This window comes from Peromyscus californicus, unplaced genomic scaffold (assembly GCF_007827085.1).
Source record: "Peromyscus californicus insignis strain IS unplaced genomic scaffold, ASM782708v3 Scaffold_15__1_contigs__length_86483966, whole genome shotgun sequence".
Classification (NCBI taxonomy): domain Eukaryota; kingdom Metazoa; phylum Chordata; class Mammalia; order Rodentia; family Cricetidae; genus Peromyscus; species Peromyscus californicus.
The window spans coordinates 45,036,246-45,060,336 of NW_026294447.1; the positions used below are offsets into that span (position 1 = coordinate 45,036,246).

The 24,091-nt window shown below is 38.0% G+C and overlaps 1 long non-coding RNA gene and 1 other non-coding gene across 2 annotated transcripts; one reads left to right on the forward strand and one right to left on the reverse strand.

Moving 5' to 3' along the window:
- Positions 1–2,362: 2,362 nt before the first annotated feature.
- On the reverse strand, positions 2,363–2,550 carry LOC128111390 (U2 spliceosomal RNA). The gene has a single exon (XR_008218631.1). It is a non-coding gene; the product is annotated as a U2 spliceosomal RNA (small nuclear RNA).
- Positions 2,551–4,486: 1,936 nt separating this feature from the next.
- On the forward strand, positions 4,487–6,614 carry LOC128110499 (uncharacterized). The gene is made up of 3 exons (XR_008218229.1): positions 4,487–4,580; positions 5,804–5,860; positions 6,462–6,614. It is a non-coding gene; the product is annotated as an uncharacterized LOC128110499 (long non-coding RNA).
- Positions 6,615–24,091: the final 17,477 nt, after the last annotated feature.

A 24,091-nucleotide genomic window follows, 5' to 3' on the forward strand; every position in this document is an offset into this window, starting at 1 on the left:
CAACTACATCAAAGACCTTAGAAACAGGTCTACCTGAGAAACAGGAGAAGAATGCAATCAACTTTCAGGAGTCTTACAAGAGTAGACAGAGACAACTGGCAGCCTGGACAGTCATCTAAAGTTCCTCTGTAAATTTGGGGCATCTGTCATCAGCCCACAGGCCTAGAGTCTCTCAGTCCCTTCTCCCTGTGTCCTGTAAAATGTCTGGCAGTTTCCACTGCAAAGCAGGAACATGAAGGACCATTTTGCCAAGCAAAGTTCAGTGGTCACCTTCCTATTGGTCCTGCACGTCTAGTCAATATATTTTTTCAAGCAGTCTGGGCAAGAACAGTTTCTTGCCCAAATGGCTATTTTTTGAGAAGAAGAAGATAAACTCCATACAGATTATCTTCAGTGCCCATCTTTCTCTTTGTAGTAAATCAATGCTCCCAGGAGCAGACATGTCTCACTGTCCAAAAAGTCTAAATTTTTAAAAAATTTTACATGCTATATCCTGTAGGTCTTTGAAGTGTTTGAAGATTACCTACCTAATTGAATTATATCTATATATACCTAGAAAACTTAACATGACTATAAGTTTGACTATCATACAAGGCTAATTATTAATTACACAAACATAATACCTCAAATGAGAGTAGAAATATATATACAGTATAACAAAATTAAGTTTAAACTTGTATCAATAAACTAAAATCCATAGCAATGTAAAACATTTCTATACAAGTTGTTGCTCTTTAAAAGTAGGTTCATTAATCTACCCTTTCATCCTATATATCTATATGTCAATTATTGCATATTTTCTTGTATTGTTCTAAAATGTAAATATGCTCATGCTACTTTTCTTCTTAAGACTTTTTAGGCACTGGAGCTATTGCTTAGTAGATATGAGAGTGTATTTCCTGAAGAATTGAATTCAGTTCTCAGTAACTGCCTGTAACTACAACTCCAGGAAATTCAATGCCTTCTCCTGGCCTCTGGAGGCACCTGCCATTCACAGCTTATATTCACACAAACACATGGATACAAATAAAAAAAATCTTCAAACAACTGCTTTAGTGGTTCCCTGTTACTCTTTGATGAAAAAGTTGATCTTGAGTGGATGCCTTAGCATAAAATAAACTCTTCTATCCTATTGACTGTTACACAGGGTTTTCTGCTCTAATCCCTATATTTATCATTCACTATACATATGATATTTCATCCTCCCCTAGCTTGGCATGTACATTCCTTACTTTATGATTGTGTTTCTTATCCAATATTGTGAATCTAGCTTCTCTGTGTAGTTTTGTAAACTTTTCTGTAAAGCACCAATGTCTCAACATTGGTTATATGGAACATGAGTTTTGTCTGGCTCTCCATGGGATATCTGATTCATAGAGCCAGCATGGTTTAGTCATTAATCTTTATAGCTATATTCTATAATACATTTTTAATTGATTTTATTTTTCAAACTTGTATATATTTTATATTGATCATATTCCACCTTGCAATTCCCTATCTTCATTTCTTAACCCTCTGTATTCCCTCTTGTCCCCCTATCTAACTTTGATTCTTGTAGTTGGAATTTTTCCCATTTTCTGCCCAGTCCCGCATCTGCTCAGACCCAAATAAACATACAGAGGCTTATATTAATTAGGAACTGTATGGCCATGGCTATGGCTCAAGCTTCTTGCTAGCTAGCTCTTATAACTAAACTCAGCTGATTTCTATTAATCTATATGTCAACATGTGTTCCATGGTTTTACCTGTGTGCTATCACATGCTGTTTCCTGGATGGCGGGATGGCATCTCCCCTGCCTCTCCTTTCTCCTTTCACTATCTCCCTTGAATTTTTCCTGCCTGGCTTCATCCTGCCCTACCATACACCAAACGACTTTATTTATCAACCAATCAGAGCAACACAAATTCACAATATCCAGAAAGATATCCCACAGCAGATTCTAGTTTTATGTCATATATACACACTTAATTGTATGTGTCTGTATAAAACCTTGGAAACAATAATGAGTAAAATCATCTGATTTATCTTTTTCAGACTGGTTTAATTCACTTAATGTTGTTATATCCAGTTGCATCTATTTTTTGCTTCAAATATGATTTTGTTATTTTATGACTAAAAAAATCCATTGTGTATATATAGCACATGTCCTTTTTCATGCCTCTGCTGATAGACAACTCGTTGGCCGCATAATTTAATTATTGTAAAAGTGCTGAATGCCCATATATATGACATGTCGACTTTGAAGACATTGGGTAAATTCCAAGGAGTGGTATGACTCGGATTTGGAAGAGTCAAATACTCAATAATGTGCATGGAATGAATCATTAGGTCAAGTTTAAGACACTTGAAAAAGATCCCTTGAGGGTGTGCACCATTCTGAGATGTACTGCAAACCCAAGTCAATGCATGAAGTGGAGGAAGCAAGCTTCTGTTCCATCTCCCTGCTCCAAATATGCATTTATTGAGCTCGCTCCAGATAGAGAATGCACACATATTAAGCTAATAAGAAGTTACTCTACTTAATCTCAGTTTAAAGACTCGAAAGCCATCAGTTATCCCCTTTATGTTACTGTATTAATATGAAACAATGTTGGCAAACATTCTCTCTAAGGGACTAGAGGGTAATCTGTACCATAGTTGGAAGGACTTCTTTCTGCAGACACAGTTAGAAGATCGTTACTATAGTCTTATATTTTTCACTCACCTAATTGTGGGGTATTTGATGGTTTCCAGTAGTGAGAATCCTCTAAGAATTAAGCTAGCACAGTCAGAGGCAGTAGACTTGGAAGGAGATGCAGGGAGTTTTAAATGAGAAGACTATACATGAGCAAACATATGGAAATCATTCAATTATTTGGAGGTCATCTTGTGGACAGTGTCTGTTGGGCCCAGCTGGAGCTTAATACAAAAACCCTCAGGCTCTAGCAATACCTTCTACCCCTTCAGCACATTTCACCAAGAGCCAGGCAATTCTGCATCCTAATTAGGTTAAGCTTGTGACTAGAGTTGTTCAAAAACAAAAGCACTTTTATGCAGATATGATATTGGCATGACTACATCCTACATTTTTTGAGTGTGTTTGTATATATGTAAGTTTCTTACTGCCAAATTATACATATGTGTTTTCTTCTCTTTCATTTCTGTTTGTTCAGCTTGATGGATTCATGGTGGAATTTTTGGTTGTTTTATTTTCAGAAAATGTCAAAAGATTCAATTTTCAATTTTTTATGAGTGGTTAGTTATTTACTTTCACATTGTTTAAGTTTTAGAGAAATTTCGCTTTAGTGTTCAGAAACACTTTAGAGGCTACATTGCCTCAAATAGAGTGAAACCTTAGGAAGAATGGAATTTTACATTGGCAGTTTACAGTCACAAAAAAAAGAACAATTTAAAGTTGTCTCAAAATTCATAGGACAAATATAAACCTCCTCTGTAAGTGAAGAATCCTCATAGAACAGAAGCACATGTATATGTTTATTTGTTCATATATATTAATGTGTGCTTTTTTATAATGCAGCAAAATGGCATATAATTATGTATACATATGTATATTTACACATATGATGGAGATGCAGTGATACATAACAAGGAATTTATCTTTTAAGAAATTGGCTCACATGACTTGAGATGGGTAATCTGAAGTCTGTTGGGTAGGGTGGTCAGTGTGAAGATCAAAGTTCAAGTCCCACTGTGATGATATCAGGATCTAAATTGGTGCCATAAAATCCTTTAGCAATACCTCAGACAGATTTAGCACAATGTTATGCAGATACTGTAAGAATGCAAAAAGGTTATCAACACTCTTGTGGATATCTTAACCACATCATACTACACAATTAGTGTATATTCCAAATGGTCTTTTGGTAAGTTAGAAAGAAATCAGGTTTTTGGTTCTGATACCTGATAACGCTCACTCAAAATATATAGGAAGCCCATAAAGACTTTTCTGTTGGGATTTTAAAAGATTTTGTCAGTGTAAACATCATTGCCTTGAACAAAAGGGTATAAAGATGCCTTTAGATTGTCAACCTCTTACTTAAGAACATATTCATGACAAAAGCAACATCCTAGAAAAAAAGGGAAAGGACTCAGGGTACAGAAAAAAGGAGCATTAGAGACTCCCGAGAAGATTAGATTGGACCTTAAAATCTGTGCCATGTGTCTAATTCTATTTCAGAATAGATGTAGCCCATCACCTACAACATACTTCTCACTCCTTTCTGTTTGCATTAGGAAGACCTACAGTAGATTTCGCATATGTGTCTTATAAGGCCAGTATGTTAAAGGGAGTTAGAAGACATTTTGTTATTTATTTATTGTGCGTGCGTGTGTGTGTGTGTGTGTGTGTGTGTGTGTGTGTGTGTGTGTGTGTGCATGCATGTTTGTGTGTGTTTGAATGTGTGGTGTATGCAACCATGCACACATGTGGAGGCTGCAGAAGGATATTGAGTTTTCTAAAATATTACTTTTCATATTATTCCCACCAGAGAAGGTCTGTCATTGACCCTGAAGCTAGACTGGCTGATAGCAAGCCCCAGTGAACCGCCTGTCACAAGAACCCATAGAACTGGGGTTACAGGTACTCACTTTCTATGTGGATGCAATGTCTTTATTTGGACTGTTTCTCTTCCTTCTTTATTGCATATCTTTGGATTGATTTTAAGTTTCTCCTCAGGCGTTCCATCTTCTCACAAGCCAGATTTAGATGATCTCATACAGCTCCTTAAACCTGGTAGCATAATTAAGTGAAACTCTGGAGATTTTGAAATGGGGTACCTATATTTTCCTTATGGATAATATGAATAATTTGCAACCATAAAGGAGGTTATAATGGATTGAAGTGTGCTACAAATTAATTATTATTTCCTTCCACCGAGAATTAAGGTTTAATTTCTTTTTTTCAATATGAATTGGCCCTGCAGTGGCTTCATAATGACCTAGGCAATGGGATGACACTGGATGTTTCTGTTGAATTCATGTGACCAGCCACAAAACTCGTAGAAATTAGGGAGACTAGTCTGTCTGACAAGGTTACTCTTTTTTAATGGTGTGGCTTTAGCAACAGGATTCACAAACAAGAAGGAGACTTGGATCAGATATTTACTACACATCTTTAAAAATAAAATATCTTCAAGTTCAGGTATATTTCTGAATAATTATAAAGCTCACAGTCTCTTCACCATGCTCTTAATTTTTACAAGTTATATTTGCAAATTCAAAGTTAGAAAAGGTAGTTAAATATTCATATTAAACAACTTAGAGTTTATTTGTATTCTACTAATAAGAATTTTATAATATGAATGTAACTCATTTTATCATCATATGAAAATAGCCTAAGGTTATGTAAAATCTAGGCTAGTGCCAAAGAAAAAAACACTAGCACTTTTATGACTAGTACAAAAATAGCACAAATATTTATCTCATAATACTTGAAGAAAATTGTTTACTCTTGGTGTAGAAAACTATCCATTTGGTGAGCAACAGTATGGGAAACCATGTTATTTATGACAAAGTAAAATGTTCAACATTTCAACTCAGTGATATTAGTGGAAATCAATTCTCATTTGATTTCTACCAACAGTGGAACATGTTATGTGATTTCTTTGCACAAGGTTAGGTAAGAGGAAGTAAAGAAAAGGAAAGCCAAGTGTGACTTTGCAAAAAGAGAAGTTTAAAGTGAGAAAATTAGATAAGAATTTAGAACATCAGTCAACAATAGTGTAACATCCAATATTATACAAATTATCTCAATTAATTACATACTGCTATAGCAATGATCACTTACTATCCCTTTCTTTACAGATAAGAATAATGAATCTTAAGCTTTTTTGGATGCACAAGTGAAATAATGAATTGCAGGTCAGCTTATGTACTTGGAAGATAAGTATGTTCTAAATTATCACCAGCACACAGTATGTTTCTTATCTTTTGTAAACAAGTTATAGTTTAAGCTTTGGTAACCAAATGTTTATAGCCTGAAAGCTGTCAAAACACTATTCTATGTAGCAAATACCCAGTGCAGACGATTAGATGTTTTTTGCTTGTCACTTTTTATCCTTAGCTGATAAAAACAACTTGTACATGTGGGTGGGTCAATCTGAACAGTACTTGATTTGAGATGATGCTCAGTTCTACAATATTCATTATTTGTTGAGGTTAATTTTAATTGTCAACTTGGATATATATAGAAACAACTAAACCAAAACAGCTGGTCAGCCTGTAAGGGATCTTCTTGATTAGATAAATTGATTTGGGAAGCCACAACCCAATGTAGGTCATTTGAAATGGGAAGACCTTCCCCAAATCTAGGCCACACATGAAAGTCATTAGTCAACATCAAAGGAGGAAGCTTGTTTTGTAGCCTTTTCTGCATTCACTTTCACCAGCACGCTCAGCTATTCTGTTGCAGGGATGTGCCTTCACTGATGTTAGAACCTATTTCTCTGCGACTCTAACATAGGCTGAAGACCAGCAGCTAATTTTGACTTCCCTTGGACTCCAGCACCAGATTGGGAATACTGAGACATCCAGTCCCATGAACTGAGCAACTGGAGTCCTTGGTCTTCTCGTTGGGAGATCATGTTTGCCATTTTGGACTACTGAAACCACATGTAGGCAAGTAAGTATGTATAGATGTATGTATGTATGCATGTTTGCATGTATACTATCAGCCCTGTTCCTCTAGAATAAAGTGACTAATACACTCGCTTATGTAAACTTTGTAAAATTGTATTAAATGAGCTTGTTTTTTTTTCTCTTGGTTAATAGAATTATTCCCTAAGTCAGTGTTTTATTATTGAATAACTAACAAGAGACTGATTCTGGACATTCTCAATCATAACATACAGGAGACAGAAGCAGGATAATTTCAAGTTGTGTGCTGTCTAGGAATATGTAGTAGAACCTAGTTAAAAAAAATATAAATTACAAAAAACATGAGGAAAAACAGTAAAGAAAACAGAACACGCAACAGCATCATTTATGTATGAATACATGTATGCAAAAGTCAATGAAAACAAGACATTGATTTGAAAAACAGCAAGAAAGGGAATATTGGAGGGTTTGGAGGGAGGAAAGTGAAGGAGGGAAATGATGTAAATTATATTTTAATCTCAAAAAAGTATTTTTAATGTTACAAAGGAACTAAGGCTCTGTTCACAAATGAACATAAATGACAAAGTATCACAAATACTTGTCTCCCAACAGTCTGAGTCATCAAATAAAGATTGGATTTCTCTGATGAAGAAACCATGCCCACATAAAGGGAAAACATAGGGAATAAACCCATTCAGAAGCTGGAGCATCCAAGATACCTAGCCAGCAAAAGCACTGAAAACTGATCCAGAAGAGATTAAAAAGCTTTGTCTCTTTAAAGATATTGCCTGATATAATGATGTAGAGGTCAATTGTGGGAATACAAGAATTCCACTGAGGCTAAATCTCACTATTTAAAAAAAAAAAGGTTACCCCAGGGAAAATAAACTTTGAGGTGCTTTCCTTTTATTACTATCCCCTTTAAAATAGATTCGTTCTCATACAATATATCCTAATTACAGTTTCTCCTCCCTGTACTCCTCCCAGCTCCTAGCCACCTCCCTTCCCATCTGAATCCACTCCCTTTCAGTCTCTTATCACAAAAGAACAGGCTTCAAAGAGATATCTGAACATGACAAAAGAAAATATAGTAAGAAAAAAAATCACAAAGAAGTTGGAGAAGGCAACCAAGAGAAGAAAACGTGCCCAAGAATCAGAAACACACTGGCTCACATACTTAGGATTTCCATAAAAATATTAATCTGAACGCTATAAGATGTTGGGGAATATTGATTTAATGTGTGTTACTTTTGTTTAGGTTGCATTTGTTTAACTCTGTGAAGCTGTGATACTGTGCCCCTCTAGAACACCTGATGCTCTAATGAAGAGCTAGGTGACCAAAAGTGAGGCAGGAGAAAGGATGGACAAGGCTGTCAAGCAGAAAGAATTAATAAAAGGAGAAATCTGGGAGAGGAGAGATCTAGGAGCAAGAAAAAACGGAGGACATCATGGGCCAGCCACCCAGCTGCATAACCAGCAACAGAGTAAGAAAGAAAGGTATACAAAAAACATACAATAAAAGCCCAGAGGCAAAAGACAGATGGGATAATTTAAAAACTAAGAAAAGCTGATAAGAAACAAACCAAGCTAAGACAGAGCACTTATAATTAAGAATAATCCTCCATTTGTGATGTATTTGGGAGTTGGATGGAAGACCCACAAAAAGATCAGAAACAAAAAGCAACAATAATGTATGTGCAGAGGACCTGGGGCAGACCCATGTTGGCCCTGTGCTTGCTGTTTCTGTGAGTTCCTGAGTTTTGCTCATGTTGATTTGAAGAGCTTTGTTCTCCTTGTGTCCTTCATCCTCTCTGGCTCTTCTAATTTTTTTTTTTTAATTTATTTTGCAATACAATTCAGGTCTACATATCAGCCACGGATTCCCTTGTTCTCCCCCCTCCCGTCCCCCTCACCTTCCCCCAAACCCCCCCCCCCCATTCCCATCTCCTCCAGGGCAAAGCCTTCCCCACAGACTGAGGTCAACCTGGTAGACTCAGTCCAGGTAGGTCTAGTCCCCTCCTCCCAGGCCGAGCCAAACAATCCTGCATAGGCCCCAGGTTTCAAACAGCCAACTCATGCAAAGAGCACAAGATCTGGTCCCACTGCCTGGATGCCTCCCAAACAGATCAAGCCAATCAACTGTCTCACCCATTCGGAGGGCCTGATCCAGTGGGGACCCCTCAGCCATTGGTTCATAGTTCATGTGTTTCCATTCATTTGGCTATTTGTCCCTGTGCTTTATCCAACCTTGGTCTCAACAATTCTCACTCATATAACCCCTCCTCATTCTCGCTAATTGGATCCCAGAGATCCACCCGGGGCCTAGTCATGGATCTCTGCATCCAGATCCCTCAGTAGTTGGATGAGGTTTCTAGCACAACAATTAGGGTGTTTGGCCATCCTGTCACCAGAGTAGGTCAGTTCAGGCTGTCTCTTGACCATTGCCAGCAGTCTGTTGTGTGGGAAATGCAAATCAAAACAACTCTGAGATACCACCTTACGCCTGTCAGAATGGCTAAGATCAAAAACACTGAAGACACCTTATGCTGGAGAGGATGTGGAGCTAGGGGAACTCTCCTCCACTGCTGGTGGGAATGCAAGCTTGTACAACCACTTTGGAAATCAATATGGCGCTTTCTTAGAAAATTGGGAATCAATCTCCCCCAAGATCCAGCTATACCACTCTTGGGCATATACCCAAGAAATGCTCAACCACACCATAAGAGCACTTGTTCAGCTATGTTCATATCAGCATTGTTTGTAATAGCCAGAACATGGAAACAACCCAGATGCCCTTCAACTGAAGAATGGATAAACAAAATGTGGTACATATACACAATGGAATACTACTCAGCAGAGAAAAACAATGGCATCATGAGGTTTGCAGACAAATGGATGGATCTAGAAAAAATCATCCTGAGTGAGGTAACCCAGACTCAGAAAGACAAACATGGTATGTACTCACTCATAGCAGGATACTAGACATGAAACAAGGATGACTTGTCTGCTACTCACATCACCAGGGAGGCTACCTGGAAAACAGGACCCCAAGAAAGACACAGGGATCGCCCAATGACAGAGAAATGGAATGAGATCTACATGAACAGCCTGGACATGAGTGGGGGTAATGAAAGGCGAGGGTTGAGGGAAAGAGAGCTTGGGGGAGCGGGAGATCCCAGCTGGATCAACAACAGAGAGGGAGAACAAGGAATAGGAGACCATGGTAAATGAAGACCACATGAGAATACGAAGAAGCAAAGTACTAGAGAGGCCCACAGAAATCCACAAAGATACTCTTCTAATCTTTATACCTCCTCTTCCATAGGGTTCCCTGAGCTCTGAGGTGAGAGAGTTGATGGAGATACCACATTTAGAGCTGTTTGTTCCAAGGTCTGTCTCTCTGCATAATGTCAGATTGTGGGTCTCTCTATTTGTTTTTATCTGCTACAGGAAGAAGCTTCTCTGATGGTGATTGAATATGTCACTGACATAACAGAATATTATTAGGAATATTTTTATTGTTACTTTTTTTAGACTAGTAGTATTTAGTTTCACCAAAGGTCTCTGGGCTACCTAGTCTATACTTCTTTGTCACCCAAACAATGTCAGATATGGGGTCTATCTCCCGGCATGGACCTTAAGCCAAATCAGACATTGGTTGGTTACCCCTACAAGCCTGGGGCACCATTGCCCTAGCACGTTTTGCAGGCAGAACAAATTGTAGATCAAAGGTTTTGTGGCTGGGCTGATGTTTATGTTTCTCTTTGTGTAACTCTCAGATACCTTCAAATACCAAAGACATTAGAAGATAGGAGAGAAGGTTCTATGTAGCCACCAGCTCAACCTCTCCACGTTCAGTGAGTTGTGTGAGTGTTGTCTTGAGCAATGGGGCCTTGCTGTCATTTTTTTGGAGAGCAACATATTGTCTTGCCAGCAGCCTTTGTTGTTTGAGGGTTTCCTTGTGATCCCTTTGGCCAACACCTAAACTGGATATAACCCAGTCCCAATAGTGGAAGAATTGTTTGGTGACAAGAGATGGCCAATTGGGATTCTGTATCCCTCATTATTTGGAGACTTCATCAGGATCACCTTCATATAATTTTAGAAGTTTCCACTACACTAGGTTTCTATAGCACTCCATAAATGATCCTCAATTCTAGCCATCTTTCCCCACATTCCTTGCATCAGTCTGTCCTTGCTCCTCTTGTGCTCCCTAGCTGATTCTCCCATTCCTGTCCCCTACACCTATACCCAGTTCACATATAAAATCTAATCCCTTTCACCTTCTCAGGAGATCCATGTGTCCACCCTGCTTTCCTCCTCTGTATCTAATGTCTATAGGTCTATGGATTGCAATTCGGACATCATTTATTTGAGGGCTAATACCCACATAGAAGTGAATGCATGCTATATTTATCATTCTGAGTCTGGGTTACTTCACTCATGATGATTTTTTTTTAGTTCCATTCATTTGCCTGCCAATTTCATGATGTAATTTTTTAACAGCTGAGTAATACTCCATTGTATTAATGTATCATATTTTGTTTATCCATTCTTCTGTTGAAAGACATCTAGGTTGTTTCCAGTTTCTGACTATTATGAATAGAGCAACAGCTGAGAAAATGTCCTTGTGGTAGAATGAAGTGTCCTTTGGGTATATGCCCAAGAGTGGTATAGCTGGATCTTGAGGTAGATCGATTCTCAACTTTCTGAGGAACTGCCATATTGATTTCCATAGTGGTTGTACAACACTCCCACCAGCAATGGATGACTATTCCCCTTGCTCCACATCCTCATCAGCATGAACTTTCACTTGTGTTATTGATCTTAGCCATTCTAACAGGTGTAAAATGGAGTCTCAAAATAGTTTTGATTTACATTTCCCTGATGGCTAAGGATGCTGTGCATTTCTTTAAGTGTTTCTCAGCCATTTAAGTTTCCTGTATTGAGAATTCTTTGTTTAGTTCTGTACCACACATTTTTTAATTGCAACATATTGCATTGCTGTTACCAGATTTCATTTGATGATATTTCATTAATGTTAATTAAATTTTCATTTTTAAAAATATGCTGAAGTTCCTTTTTATGCAATGGCACATAGTTTTCCTCTGTTGATGGTCCACATGGAGCTTGAAAGGTAATTTTGTTCTTTATCTATTGGGTTTAATATTTTCTAAGTACCAAATAGTTCATATTAGTTAATCTACTCTTCTGTATGAGCTTCTCTTGGAGATTTGTGCACTGGTCTGAGTATTATCCTAGTTATTTAGAAAATGTTAAAAAAAAAAAAACTAACTTCAGTTACGCTCTTATCCTTATTTTACCTGTGCCTTGTTCATTCTGGTTTGTTAATTTTGATGTATTTATAATTTGAATTATTCTTCCTGAATCTACCCTTGTGAATGAAGTAAAAATGACTTCATACATTTGAATTGTGAACTATGAAAATATGACCAGTACTGTGTGACAATATTCTTGTTACCAGGCATTATAAAACTCTAGACACAGTAACTGAAAGAGACCCAGGTTATTGAACTCTATGTCTTCGCATCATCTGCACTCCATCCCCAGAGTTAGCTATATTGTTTAAAAATCTTTTTCTATTGTCTAGGATATAGACAATAAAGCTTGGTGTGGCAGTCAAGAAGAGAATAACTATTTTCATGAATGCTTTAGTCTGTCCTGGGGTAATAGCTTAGTAGCATAGAGCTTGCATAGGATTCATGAGGCCAACTGACCTACAATTCTAAGCACTGCCAAACAAAAGACCAACACCAAAACACAAACAAAACCATAATCAGAAATGAAGAATGATTTCTGCATCTATATTCATCAGTTGCTGGATGAAGCCTCTCTGAGGACAGTTAGACTAGGCTCCTGTCTATGAGTATAGCAGAATATCATTAGGAATCATTTCATTGACTTTTTTTTGCCAGTTGTGTTTGGTTCTTTCCTAGGTCTCTGGGCTATCTATTCTCTGGTTCCTAGCCATCTAGTGGTTTCCCTCTCCTGACATGTGTCTCAAGCTTGACCAAGCATTCATTGGCTACCTTCACCACAATACATCTTGTAGGCAGGGCAAATTGTAGGTTCAAAGTTTTGTGACTGGATTGGTGTCCCAATCCCTCTACTGGAAGTCTTGCCTGGTTGTAGAAGATGGCTGGCTCAGACTCTATTTCCCACTTATTAGGAGTCTTCGTTAGGGTCACCCTTGTAGACACCTGGGAGTATCTATTGCAAAAGTTTTCTACTTCATCCCCCAAATACCCCCCAATTCCAGTTGTCTCTCCCAGTACTCTCTTCCTATGTCTTTCCCCAATCTGATCCCTCTTGTTCCCATCCCACCCATTACCAGTCCATCCACAATGTCTATTCTGTTTCTGTTTTTGGAGGGATTAATGTGCCGCCCCCTCCCCTTGAGCCCTCCTTGTTGCTTAGTTTCTTTGGGTCCTTGGATTGAAGCATAATTATCCTTTACTTCATAGCTAATATCCACTTATAAGTGGATACATACCATGTTTGTCTTCTGGGTCTGGGCTACCTCTCTCAGGCTGATTTTTTTCTTCTAGCTTCATGCATTTGTCCTCAAATTATATGATGTTATTCTTTCTAGCAGCTGGGTCACACTCCTTCAGAGACTCACAACTAAGTGTTAGGCACAGCTTGGGGAATACTGTGGAAGAGGAGGAGGATGGGTTGTAGGAACCAGAGGGCCCAAGGGCATCACAAGAAAATCCACAGAATCAACTAACCTTGGCTCAGAGGGGCTCACAGAGAGTGAACCGACAATCAGGGATCCTGTGTAGTTTGACCTAGGTTCTTTGCATATATGTCATGATTGTGTAACTTGGTTTTCTTTTGGGAATCCTAACAGTGGAAGTGCAGGCTCTCTCTGACTCTTTGCCTGCTTTTGGGATCCTTTTTCTCATATTGGGTTGTCTCATTCAGCCTTAAGATGAGGGGAGATGCCTAGTCTTATTGCAACTTGACATGTCATGTTTAGTTGATATTTCTGGGAGGCCTGCCCTATTCTAAAAGGAAAGGTAAAGGCATGGATTGAAGGTGGAGGAGGGTAGAGGGACTTGGAGGAGAAGAAGGATGGGGAACTACAGCCAGGATATAACATATGAGATAATAATAATAACAGTAATAATAATAATATAAAACAAAATTACTAACGAATTGATAAAAGAGAAAGAAACAAAGAAAAAAGGAAGAAAGAAAGAAAGGAGGAAAGAAAGAAAAGAAGGAAAGAAAGAAATAAAAAATCTACTGAGACCCCCAACATCAGGATATTATCTTTCACAGTAGGAGCATTACTTCTAATTACTATGTCATTTGCATTTAAAGTCATATGTCCTCTCTTAAGTGATACTTTTTTAGTGTATTAATTTTAACTTTATATTAGCCCACAAATGTTGTTCAAATCTTAGATGGTCTTTTAATAAAAACCCCAGAGCCAGATATGAAGAGGAAAGCTGAAAGATCAGGGAAGCAGAACAGTCAGCCACTAGTTCTTACCTCTATGAACTCCTCAGTCTAAAGAGAGTGAGTTCCTGTTTCCTCGTGCCTTATATACCTTTCTCTGCCCTGCCATATTACTTCCTGGGATTAAAGGTGTGTGTGTTTCCCAAGCAAAGGCATGAGATCTCAAGTGCTGGGATTAAAGGTGTGTGCCACCACTGCTTGACCTCTGTGTCTAATCTAGTGACTGGCTCTATACTCTGAACCTCAGGCAAGTTGATTAGGCTACACAATATATCAGCACACACAAAGATACAAACAGATTCACATGACTGGAGAAAAGTACAATGATTTCTACTGTGATTAAAGACAAACAAGTCATCCCTGCTGGAAATAGGAGAATGCCTGGAGAGACTGACAGCTCAGCCTCAGTTTCTTTCATTTCTTCCTCCCTCCCTCCCTCCCTCCCTCCCTCCCTCCCTCCCTCCCTCCCTCCCTCCTTTCTTTCTTTCTTTCTTTCTTTCTTTCTTTCTTTCTTTCTTTCTTTCTTTCTTTCTTTCTTTCTTTCTTTCTTTCTTTCTGTTGTGGCAGTGTCTCACTGCACAGCACTGTCTGTTGTGTAGCCTAAGCTGGCCTTGAACTTCAGCAGTCTCCCATCTCTTCCTCTCAAGTGCTGGGGTAATAGGCATGCTTCACATCCAGGCTGATTTTGAACCATACATTGTATACTACATGAGTGCAAAGAAACGTAGGGCCAGCATTACTAGGTGTATATCTGTCTGTATAAAAGACCATTTAGAACTTTTTGGCATGGGGTTAAAGACCACTCACTCACACTAGCCCATGGGAGCAATGATTTATTGCAACTCAGAACTAAACTATTAAGAACCCGAGTCTGAACACTAGAGAACAAGGCCTATGACAAATGGAACCAAGGAAAGTAATGACATCAAAACAAAGATGAGTAGTTGAACTCTTGAGAGTCAAGACAAACTGGGATTTTATCGACTGATCCAGTCTCGTCTCAGACCTCTGTGTAACAGGCACATCAAAGTTGGGTCAAGCTTGTTTCACAGGCCTTTAGAATATAAATGCACAGAATGTACTGATACTAGATTAATATATATTCAGTTTATTGTAATATACATTCAACATATATGTGCTTTGCTTGAAAGAGATAGAGTATCCCTGTTTCCAAAAGAACCTAGAATTTAGCATCTCTTCAAACCCCCCTTTTTCTTAAATTGTCCACTATCTGCATTTTAAGAGTAGGGCCTGGGGCTCTTGAAAGGTGGATTGTAAAACTTCTACTTGAGGGCTTTACTGCAAAAGGAGATAAAACTTAAAATGAAGGATTTCAGAAGTCAAGCTAACCTGAACTAATTAGAAATCTGCTTCCCTCATTTAATTGCCGTTTGAATGCCTGTTCTAGAGTGTCGTTCTGGCCAGCTACTTCACACGCCAACTCTTTTTATGTTTGCTCTTATATAACACCTCTTTTTGTTGGCTTTAATGTTTCAGCAATTTCTTTTGTTTTCAGTGTTTCAAAGGTTCAGTAAATTATTCTAACTTTTAATCCCCCCCCCCCAAACTGATTGTACTATTCACATGAGCTCAAGAAGCTTCCTTGGCAACCAAAGACTTCTCATATATAAAACTATGGGAGTTACTATGTTCAGCTTAGAGCTCCCAGATGGGAAGGAAAATTCTCTTCTGATTATATTGAGAAATGTATTTTTTATTTATAAATTCAATCTCATTTGTAAAACTAACCACAGCATCTTCTTTACTCATATATTGTATTTTATTTAATTTTATTTATTTAGCCAAATACCCGCTTTCCTTATTACAGAAATCATGTTTCATTTGCTGCCTTTTCCATCCCAACTGCAAGTGGGTCCCACTAAATCATCTAAATCAATATCATAGCTACAAATGTCAGAATTCGCATTCTTATTTGTCTATATTTTTCTCAATGTGAATCAGATCTGGGGCATTATTGTAAAAAAAAATATCTTTCGACTGAGATGATTTGGAATTTTCATAGAACTTTCCAGATGGATTTTGTGAATGGAAACTTTGTTAAGCTACAGTATGTTCAGACCTCAAAAATGATCTGAGTGGTTGTTTTTCTTCTTCCTCTCTACTCCAAATTGAAACTGAACTCTATGTCATCTCTGATTGGAAAACCTTCTCCCCACTCATCTTTCCTCAGTGGAACACAATTCTGTTTTAAAGTAGTACTAATGCATCATTGAAAAAAATGCGGAAGGCAGTAATTACTGAAACCCATGACATTAAATATTTATTAGTACAATGTTATACTCTTGATTGTGAAATAAACACTACATATATGTAATAGTTTCTCAAAGATTAAAAAAAAAAGATCCTGTCCAAGTGTTTGCAGCCCAGAGTACTGGACTTTACAAGTAAAAAATTCCTAGTGTGCCAAAACTGAATTGCCAAATGATTGACCACATCCTATACTGCACAAGGAAAAGGCCACATTGTTTGTACAAGTGTGTTTCATTCAGTGTTTGGCCTTGGTAGATAAACAGTGCAAGGTTGGTATTTCTAAATTAACCATTGTTTTCAAATAGCTGCAGGACCATTGGCAGAGGTATAGGAGGCTCCAGAATTTAAGGAAAGGGCAACACCACGAAATCAGAAACTATTGTCTCCTATAGTATTATTCATTAGGATTTATGGGGATTACAAATGTAGTGTTTTTTTTTTAATGTATCAACACTGATAAATGAGAAAGCTATCAACTTTTGGCGGGGTGGGGGTGGGTGGGTAGGGGGAGGAAATGTGGTAATTTTTAAAGAAACTTTGAAGAAGTAGATACTTGGTTTAAGCTAAGTGATTTGGATTAAATGCTATTTCTTATAATCAAAGGATGACATCAATGGTAGTTTGCATAAACAATCTTTTGATAACTACATGTGTCATTATCAAAAGAAAATCTGGAAGCCAATCCGAGTGATGCAGTTCTACAGTCACTGTGCAGGGGGATGTTGAGGCCAGATCACAAATTCAAGCCCTGCTTAGGGTAGAGAAATTGTTCAAGTCAGTCTGAGAAACTTGGTGAGTCTCTGTGTCAAATTATGTATTTCTCCCCATTTTAATAAACAGCATAAGCTTTCTGGAAATCAAGACATAAAATGTAATTTTGATCATTTATGGCCATTATTACAAGCTAGTCTGTTTTTTCAGTTAATGCTCTCAAATGACTAAAGTTATTTAAGGTAGTAGAATCAAAGGGGAAATGATGTTGATTTAGGAGGGAGTTGGGAAAGAATCACACCAACTGCCATCACGAATCTAAGACATGGAAAATTGACATGCTACAAATAACATTTTTCTGAATCTCATTCTTTTCCTTTCTGCATGTAATGAATAAATAACAACTTGTCTACAAAGATATGCAGAGGGACAATCACTGTCCCCTTATTCTCCATCTTCTTCCACATCACTGTTTCAATCTTGTAACTATTTTGGAAATTTAAATTTGGTGCTCACCAGTCTTACATGACTCATTTAATAGTAGGAGATTGGCAAACGATGCTTCCCATAGTAATATGAACAAGTGATGGGAGAAATATACCACCATGGTAGCTTTCCATCTGACTTAGAATTCTTTTTTTTTTCAGAGACACAAACATCATTTCCAATTCAGTTTAGAGCATTCCACATGGGAATGATATTCCTCATCTTTCTGGAGTACTTGACATTTTAATAGATGATTAGACATACCTAAACAATCCCAAAATAGGATGTCTCTTGCAAGGAGAGTGGGTGAAACCGTTTTCCATACTTCTAGACAAACACACATGGACAGTTCTACTTGATACAGCAAGAGATTTGCTGGGGCAAAGTGCGTGCTTCAGTGCCAAGCAAGCCAGTTCTGATTTAGAATTCTTATACTAAAGTTCCTTGAGTATCTCCAGAGGATCCACTGTCAGCATTAGCATCCCCTAATGGTCTTTAGTCAGTGGGGCTCTCCTGGAGTCATTAAGATACAGCAAACAACAAAACAACAAACTTGGGAATCCAGGGTTGTAAAGAGTTCATCCCAATATCTTCCTCTTCCCACTGTTGATCTAGCAACATACCAGCCCATTGTGAAGGGGCTGTGAACTATAGTCAACTACGTAAGAATTAACAATGAGATTATTAGATATACTAGTTGTATCAAAAACCTTCACCTGTGTGACAGGATGCTTTAACCTAGGGCCAATATCTGAGAGATATCAGCCATTTATAAGCCAGTTAACAAACAAATATCAGAAAGATTATACTACAAGGCTAGCAAAATGGTATAGTGAGTAAAGGCTCCAGCAGTCAATTCTGAGATCCTCAGTTCAATACCTGGAACACACAAGGTTATAAAGAGAGAAACAACTATTGCTGGATATAGTCTGACATTTACGTACATATGATTGTGTGCCCACACAAACACACTTAAATAAATAAATAGATAAATGCTCATGCTCCATCTTTAATATTATAAATTCTACCTTTACCAATATGTACAGTGCAAACAGAAGATTCCCATCTGTGTAATATGGTGTTTGTTAATTGACTTTAGTGTAGAAAAAATATCTAATTACTGAAAACAAACATAGTCAAGATGTGGGTCCTGATAAGATATTAGACACATTTCTTTTTTTGTATGAAAATTTTATAAAGAGCATTTAGCGCACCCTCCATATTTTATCTGTAGGGATAATGCTTAAGATGGAACCTAAAGACTTCTCTGGTCCTAGTTGCTCCGGGGAAGGCCTGGAGTGGGCTAGAAAGCTCCTGCAAAATGACGCCTGCTTATTTGAAACATATGTTTAATAAATCTACATATATATATATATATATATATATATATATATATATATATATATATATATATATATATCCATGGTGGAATTTACTCTAAATCATACATTCATTATTGCTGTAAAGCAATGTGATAGGGTAAGTAATTATCTTCACTATAAGACATATTTGGCAACTGTGATTCAAAGTTGAACAATACTACACAACATTTGTGCATAAACCATTTTAAATGAGATCTTGTCTCATACCTGTTGACTGGGCAACTGAACTCTTAGTCATACTAATATTTCATATCTGATTAATCAGCGTCAGAATTTTTACAATTAAAATTGCTCTTTGAAAAATAGTAACACTAGGAAACACTTTTTAAAGTTAAAACTGTTGTTAATTTAGTCGTTTTACTAACAATGAAAAATTACGTTGATATGTTTTATATTTGAAGTGGGTATTTCATTTACCTATGTTTCACTTCAAAAACTTTGTTGAGATGCCATCTTCATTCTCATATTTAATGATAACATTTAAATGGTGACAATATAAATTCACAGTCCTCCTGTTAGTGTTTTGAGTGGGAAGTGTCTCCCACAGCTTATGTATTTCATTGTCAGATTTTGGCTGTTTTGGAAAGCTATAGACCATAAGAAGTGGATTCCAACCGGAAGAAATTCAGGTGCTAGAAATCTGGTACTAGGTATTTTCTCCTATTCCTTTTTCATCCTCTTTTCTCGGGTTTCCTTCCCTGCTAAGTTATGAAGAGTCCCACCCACATAATTCTCCTGCTGTGAACTTGCCCATGCTTTTCCTGCCATGACGAACAGTTTGCATTAATGTATACATACATACAATTTTACTATTTAAATACAAGTATTGATACATATACACAAAGACATAAATAAATATTACACTGTGTACTTATGAATGTATACACAGATATTTCAGACTTTCCTTACAGTAAACCTACCATTAGTGAGCAGATATCACATTTAATAGCAAGTATATGAAAACACAGGGCAGAAAATAATACAATTTTATTATAAGTGGATTTGACTTTCAGTGAGAGAAGGACGGAGATTATCAGGGCCCTGGTAGGGACAGACCTTATTAAGTAGGCCTGGAGAACAAAAGGGAAATAGGATGTTCACTTTGATCAATAGCATCATACCAAATTTTATTTCATCTCTGGCATCTTCAGGAAGGAACTAGGCACTATTAAAAAACCATCTGAGTTGGGAAATGACCAGTTATGAAAGAAAGATACGTTGACAATGAGTACAAAGAATTATGAGTTTAGAGTGTTAGTAGTGGGAACAAGATTTATATTCACCCTATAATTATGTTTGAGGATTCCGAGAAGAGAGAGAAGAGTTGGTTAATGTCCTCCACATTTAGCCGGTCCTCTAGGTGAGTTCCATGTGCTTTTTCATCTCACCATTTCACACAGAACTGTGTGTAGTAGCACAACCCAAGCATTGTGTGAACACAGGCTGGATGCCTGGTGGGTTCTTTAGATTGTTCTCACTTTTTGTTTGTTTGTTTGTTTGTTTGTTTGTTTTTGAGACAGGGTTTCTCTGTGTGGCCCTGGTTATCTTGGAACTTGCTCTGTAGAGCAGGCTAGCCTCTAACTCAGAAACTCAGATATCTTCCTGCCTCAGCCTCCTGAGTGCTGGGATTAAAATCATGTGCTACCACTATCCTGCTTATTCTCATGGTTTTTAAGCACAGAGCCTCCTCCTCCTCCTCCTCCTCCTCCTCCTCCTCCTCCTCCTCCTCCTCCTGTTCTCTTTCTCCTTCTCCTTCTTCTTCTTCCTTTGTTTCTTTCTTCCTCCTTCCTCTTTCCTCCTTTCTCCTTCCTCCTCCCTCCCTCTTCTTCCTCCTTCTCCTTTTTTTTTTTTTTTTTGGTTTTTCGAGATAGGGTTTCTATGAGTAGTTTTGGTGGCTGTCCTGGGTCTCGCTCTGTAGACCATGCTGGCCATGATCTCACAGAGATCCACCTGCCTCTGCCTCCTGAGTGCTGGGATTAAAGGCGTGCGCCACTGCCACCTGGCCAAGCACAGGGCTTCTATGGCCAACACTTTAGTGCAACTTAGAGTCTGTGAACACAGTAGGATTAAGGACTGGTTGGTTTTTGTCAACTCAACACAAACCTGCACTTATTTAGTAAGAGAGAATCTTAGCTTGGAAAATACTTCCATAATATTGGTCTCTACACAAATATGTAAAGTGTTGTCTGGATTAATGATTGATGAAGGAGGGAGGCTCATCTAATTTCTTCAGTTTTGTACTGTGGGATTGTGAAATTTTATATTCTGTGGGTCTGGACAAATGAAATAATCAATCATCAATATATAATAACAAATATGTTTTAGCTTTGAAGGTGATTCAGTTGAGGAAACATTTACCTTGCAAGTACAATACTTTAACTGGATTCCCAGAATCAAGGCAAAACAAAAACAAAAACCCAAAATATAATAAAAATCCACAACAGCGACAAAAACAAGCTATGGTAGTCCCTATTTCCAATCTTCATGCAGGCAATGCAGAGACAAGATGATCCCTTGGAATCCGTAAACAGACAGCCTAGCCTACATGGCTATACAGTTCAGGAAGATACTCTTCCTAAAAACAAAGATGGATGTCCCTTGAAAAATGGCATGCATGGTTGTCCTCTGGACTTCACATATGTCTGTTTATAGATGCATGTGTAACCACATGCACATGTGTATCTGCACACACTCAAATGAGCATATACTAAAGCATGAACATATACGCACACAATATTTTTTGTAGCTCAAAAAAGGTCCTATATCCTACCTGTTCATCTTCAAACTTTCGTATAATATTTATAAAATGGTGATATCATCTCTGCATAGTTTTATCTTTTACTAGACTAGTATGCATCACACAGTACATATGTTTTTATTAGCACATTTTATTTGACAATACACATTTTAAATATTTTCCATTTTTTCGTGTGGTCTCTTAGTTCACCTTTTTTCAACAGTGAGTATATATATATATATATATATATATATATATATATATATATATATATATATATATATATATATATATATATTCTACTACTGAAACACAAAATGGTGACCTCCCAAACATAATCTATGAGCAAGAGCATATATCTTGTGTACTATATACCAGTGTGCACATTTCTCTGTGGATCTGAGTTCTTAACTTTTTTGTTGTGAATATCAAAGATCATGCGTAACATGTTGTATGGTGTGAATTTGCTTAATTTTGGAAGACATTTCCAGTATCTTCCAAGGTATCAATTTGTATTATTTTTGCAGTAAGTGAAAGTATGTGTTGTTGTATAAATTTGTCAACATTCCGAGTTGTACTTATTTTAATGTGTATGTAGTAGTATGTCATTGCATTAATTTGAATTTCCTGAGTGGCATGTAAAAGGGTCATCTTTGAAAGATCTTTTTTTCGTTTGCTATCTTTATATCGTTTTTGTTGAGCTACTAAGGCCTGCTTAAAAAACAAATGGTTTTAAAATTGGGATGTTTGTCGATACAATTTGCTGAGTTTCTTTTACTAATTCTTAAGCTCTAATTTGTTCAAGAGCACGAATTACATGGGTAGCTAATTAAGCATGCAAATTGGGGCCCCTTTTCAGGTCGGTGAATCATAGCAGTTGGAGTAAAAGTGACAAATTTCCTTTCTAAATAAATGTTATTTTTTTTATTTTGCAATACAATTCAGTTTTACATATCAGCCACGGATTCCCTTATTCTCCCCCCTCCCGCCCCCCTCAGCTTCCCCCCAGCCCACCCCCCATTCCCACCTCCTCCAGGGCAAAGCCTCCCCCGAGGACTGATAGGTCAACCTGGTAGACTCAGTCCAGGCAGGTCCAGTCCCCTCCTCCCAGGCTGCCCTGCATAGGCCCCAGGTTTCAAACAGCCAACTCATGCAATGAGCACAGGACCCGGTCCCACTGCCTGGATGCCTCCCAAACAGATCAAGCCAATCAACTGTCTCACCCATTCAGAGGGCCTGATCCAGTTGGGGACCCCTCAGTCATTGGTTCATAGTTTATGTGTTTCCATTCGTTTGGTTATTTGTCCCTGTGCTTTATCCAACCTTGGTCTCAACAATTCCCGCTCATATAAACCCTCCTCTTTCTCACTAATTGGACTCCCAGAGCTCCACTCGGGGCCTAGCCATGGATCTCTCCATCCAGATCCCTCAGTAGTTGGATGGGGTTTCTAGCATGACAATTAGGGTGTTTGGCCATCCCATCCCCAGAGTCGGTCATTTCGGGCTGACTCTTGACCATTGCCAGCAGTCTGTTGTGGGGGTATCTTTGTGGATTTCTGTGGGCCTCTCTAGCACTTTGCTTCTTCCTATTCTCATGTGGTCTTCATTTACCATGGTCTCCTATTCCTTGTTCTCCCTCTCTGTTGTTGATCCAGCTGGGATCTCCCGCTCCCCTAAGCTCTTTCCCTCGACCCTCGCCCTTCATTACCCCCACTCATGTCCAGGCTGTTCATGTAGATCTCTTCCATTTCTCCGTTATTGGGTGATCCCCGTGTCTTTCTTGGGGTCCTGTTTTCCAGGTAGCCTCCCTGGTGATGTGAGTAGCAGTCCAGTCATCCTTGTTCCACATCTAGTATCCTCCTATGAGTGAGTACATACCATGTTTGTCTTTCTGAGTCTGGGTTACCTCACTCAGGATGTTTTTTTCTAGATTCATCCAATAAATTTATTTTTTAAACTTAATTAGTCAAAAAATGTTATAAACACTCTGTCGGACAACTCTTTCAACAAATCTATATGCTTTTTTGCTATCTTTTATTTTTATTTTATTTTTTTTATGTCCAAACCTCATTTTCCCCTTCCTCTTCTTCATTCCCTCACCCACTTCCTCTCTGCCCCCCCAATCCACTCCTCCTTGGTTTCTGTTCTGAAAAGAGCAGGCCTTCCATAGATATAAAAAAACATGGCATATAAAATTGCATTCAGACTAAGCACCTCTCCTTGTATTAAGGCTGAGCAAGGAGGAATATTGTCTAAAAAGCTAGTGAAAGAGTTAAGCTACTGCTCCCACTAATAGAAGTTGCAGAAAAGGACCAACCTACACAACTGTTCCATACATACAGAGGGCCCAGGTTAGCCCCAGGCAGGCTTCCTTGTTATCAGTTCATAGTCTGTGAGATCCTATGATCCCAGGTTAGTTGA